The sequence below is a fragment of the Pteropus alecto genome, unplaced genomic scaffold (assembly GCF_000325575.1).
Source record: "Pteropus alecto unplaced genomic scaffold, ASM32557v1 scaffold92, whole genome shotgun sequence".
Taxonomy (NCBI): domain Eukaryota; kingdom Metazoa; phylum Chordata; class Mammalia; order Chiroptera; family Pteropodidae; genus Pteropus; species Pteropus alecto.
In genome coordinates, this window is record NW_006432447.1 from 7108498 (window position 1) to 7112887 (window position 4390).

Consider the following 4390-nt stretch of genomic DNA (forward strand, 5'->3'; position numbering starts at 1 on the left):
AGGGGGGTGCAGGAGGGAGGGGTGGGTGGTGGGGTGGAGAGGGATGGAGGAGGAGAGGAGGCGGCGGCCAGGGGCGGGTAGCTCTGTTCCTGAATCCTTAGATGGCAGAACTGGTCATTCCACAGATGGAAGAGGGAAGAGAACTGACCGAGATCCAAACTAGAACCGGGGAGTGACAGGCAAAGACCTTCCTGGGAGAAGATGTCAAAGAAGAATAAAGCTGGCCTCAAGTCAAAGATAAGCAGGCTGACACCCTTCACTTGTTCCCAGGTGTCCCCAGAGACTCTGATCCTGGGCTCTCAAAGGCCTGCCTCACTGAGGAGCTGCTGTCTCCCCTGTGCCCTGCTGAGCTAAGGCTCTGGGACTGGAAACCTCCCCTACATGCAGCCTGCTGGACACTTTGGCCTAGGGACAGAGTCACAGGGGAGACAAAGTCTCTCCCACAAAAGCTGCCCAGGAATGTGGTCAAGGTTCTGTAAGACTCAGAACAAAGTGACATGAGCACAGAGAAAGGGGCCCCGGGGGAGGATTGGCCTGATCTCAAAGTCCTGGGTCATCCTGGGCTCCCTCCAGCTTACGGGTCTCCAAACCGTTTTGATTGTATATCTTTATGAGGAAAACTAGTGAGGTTGTACATTCTACATATGTACTTTTTAAACTAATATATACTTAAAGTAATATATTTTTAAACTAATATATTTAAACTTTTTAAACTAAGTAAACTAACTTATCTTTTCATAAATTTGTATTCCTCTCATGACTGAAAGGCATTGAGGGGAGGGGGTCTGGTTTCATGTGGGGACCTTCAGATACAGAGATGAAGATGGAAGGGGAAAAGTCAGGGGCAGGGCTGGTTTGGAGGGGACTTTGCAGAGCAGGCATGCCCACACTCAACTGATGCCTTCCTTATGCCCTACGGTGAGGTAGCAAAGTCTGCCTGGAAGTAGGGAGAGTTGCCAAATGTTGAGCTAATCCACAAACTCAGGGGAACTTGGTGGGCACTATGGAAGGCCAATGGACCATGATTCTCTTCCCTGGGCCCCTATTGCACTCACATAGTGAGCATTTCCTGAGGCTGCTCCTCTGGGGACAGGACCACAGCCTAGTCTGAGCCATTGAGAGAGAGCACCATCTGACCAGGCTGAGCCCTCTCCAGACCAGCCAACCCTATGCCCTGCCTCAGTGGAACCCTCTGATTCCAAGCCCACGAAGATGCAAATCAGGCAGTCTGGTTTCAGAGTGTATCTATCCACTCATCAGGGATACTCCTTCTCCTAGGAAACAGGGACACAAAGAACCCAGGGGCTCATCTGCAAGAACAGAAAGAGCACTCTAAGCCCTTTCTACACAGACATGCAGCCCCAGCTTTGTGTTTGCAGAGGGGCAGGTCCATCTGGGAGAGGTCTGAGTACCCCAGCTGCAGAACCCCAGACACATACTGGCTTATGCTCAGATGGAAGGAAAGTCATGTTTGCAGCCCTTCCATGTGCTAAGCATTGTTCTGGGTCATGCTCTTGTGACCTTGATTGACTACCGTAGGAGATAAAATCAGTATCCCCTTTTTTCAGATGTGGACATTTCAGTAAAATGACAACTCATTCACAGAGCTCTGGAACCTGAACTCGAAAATCCTAAGTGTCCTAGCCTTCTCTAGACCATAGCTGCCTTCTTTAATATTGATCTTCTCTTTATTTATCCAGAAGAGGAGGAGAGAAAGGAAGAAAGGAAGGGGAGAAAGGAGAGAGGGAGAGAGAGAGGAGGAGAGGGAAAAAGAGAGACAGAGACAGAGACAGAAGGAAAAGGGGGGAAGGGGGGGAAAGAGGGGGGAAGAGGGGGAGAGAGAGAGAGGAGATGGGAGATTTTCCAGGTATCGAACAATCCAAGTCATGATCCAAATCTTCTATCATAAACTGAATAAAACTCTTAAATTTCAACAAGTTTGGCCCTCCTGTAGAAAGAGCTGAATTTGTGTGTACGTGCAGGGGGGTTGGGTAGCTGAACTACAGAGGATGGGCAGAAAGGCATTTGTTCTCTAAACCAATATTTGTTGTTTCCAAATGTTGCTTCATTTACAAAGAAACAGAGCAAACAAAGAGCCTCTGTCTGCTTAAACCAGTCCCTCCTCCACCCCCCACTTTTTTGCACTCTGCCCAACAACAGGGCCTTCTGCTCTGAAAGACCTGAGTCTGGATCATAGATTCATGCTCATAAACCTGTTGTCCCACAGACCTACTGGCTCAGGGAAAGTGTGGCAAGATAGGTGGGAACCAAGGGCAAGGTCATTTTAGGAAAACGTCAGGCAATTTGAAATGCCATATACCCCAACCTCTCTGTCTTACCCATCAGAAATTCCTGGGCAATGAAAGACTCTCAAGGTTTCCATTCTTTCTGGGGAATCTATAAAAAATATCCTTTTCATGAAAATAGTCCAAGCCAGATAGCTTCACAAACGTATTCCAAAAACATTTAAGAAGAATTAGACAATCTTACACATACTCATCCAGGGAACAGAAAAAATAAAGAGCATTCCTTGACTAATTTTTTGAGGCCAACAAGTACAATTTTAAAGCAAAAACTATCAAGGGTATCATGACAAAGATTAAAAAAAAAAAACCTATTTTATGAATACAGATGCAAAAATCCTAAGCAAAATATTAACAAATTGAATCCAGCAATATTTAGAAAGGATATTAAATTATTACCAAGTTGGGTTTATTCCAGGAATGCAAGTTATCATTTTAAAAATCAATGTAATTAATCACATTAACAGAATAAAGAAGGAAAATTATATGACCACATCAATCAGTACAAGAACTGTATTTGGTAAAGTTCAACATTCATTCGTTTTAAAACCTCTCAGCAAATTGTCTTAGGAAACTTGCTTAATCTGATAAAGAGTACACATATTTGTGTATACCTATATAAACATATATAAAAGAAATGTTTTGTATGTAAAAGAAGTCATCATACTCAGTAGTAGAATGGTGAATGAAACCTTTTAAGAAACTTTGAGATCAAGAAAAAAATCAGTGACAGCAATAAGACAAGAAAGAGAAATAAAAGGCATCCAAATTGGAAAGGAAGAAGTAAAACTGTCGTTATTTGCTGTTGACATGATACTATATATAGAGAACCCTAAAGATTCCACCAGAAAACTGTTAGAACTGATCGATGAATTCCATAAAGTAGCGGGTCACAAAATAAATATTCAGAAGTCAGTGGCATTTTTATATACCAATGATGAACTTTCAGAAAGAGAAATTAAGAAAACAGTCCCATTTACGATTGCGTCGAAAACTATAAAATACCTGGGAATCAAATTAACCAAGAAGATCTCTTTTCAGAAAATTATGTCATTGAAAAAGAAACTGAAGAAGATACAAATAAATGGAAGCATATACCCTGTTCATGGGTAAGAAGAATCAACATTGTTAAAATGGCGATACTACCCAAAGCAATCTATAGATTCAATGCAATCCCTATCAAAATACCAATGGCATTTTTCAGGGAGCTAGCACAGATAATCCTAAAATTCATATGGAGCCATAAAAAAACCCGAATGGCCAGGGCAATCTTGAGAAAGAAGACAAAGTTGGAGGTATCACACTACCTCATATCAAACTCTACTACAAGGCTACAGTAATCAAAGTAGCATGGTACTGGCATAAAAACAGATACATTGATCAAAGGAACAGAATAGAGAGCCCAGAAATAAATGCACGCCTATATGCTTATTTAAATATATGACAAAGGAAGTAAGAATATACAGTGGGGTAAAGACAGTCTCTTCAATAAATGGTGTTGGGAAAATTGGACAGATACAGGCAAAATAAAAGAAGGGGGACCATCTTCTTACACCATATACAAGAATCAAAATGGATTAAAAATTTAAATATAAGACGTGAAATCATAAAACTTTTAGAAGAAAACATAGGCAGTAAACTCTCTGATATTACTAACAGGAATTTCTTATCAGGTATATCTCCGTGGGCAAGGGAAACAAAAGAAAAACTAAATAGATTTTGTATAGCAAAGGAAACCATCAACAAAACAAAAAGACAATCGACTGGGAGAAAATATTCATTAACGATACATCTGATAAGGGGTTAATATCCAAACTTTATAAAGAACTTAAACAACTCAACAACAAAAAAACAAAGTCCAATTAAAAAATGGGCAGAAGACCTGAACAGATACTTCTCCAAAGAGGAAATACAGATGGCTAACAGACACATGAAAAGATGTTCAAGGTCACTAATCATCAGAGAAATGCAAATTAAAATCACAATGAGATATCACCTCACAGCTGTCAGAATGGCTATCATCAATAAATCAACAAACAACAAGTGTTGGCAAGGATGTGGAGAAAAGGGAACCCTCATGCTCTGTT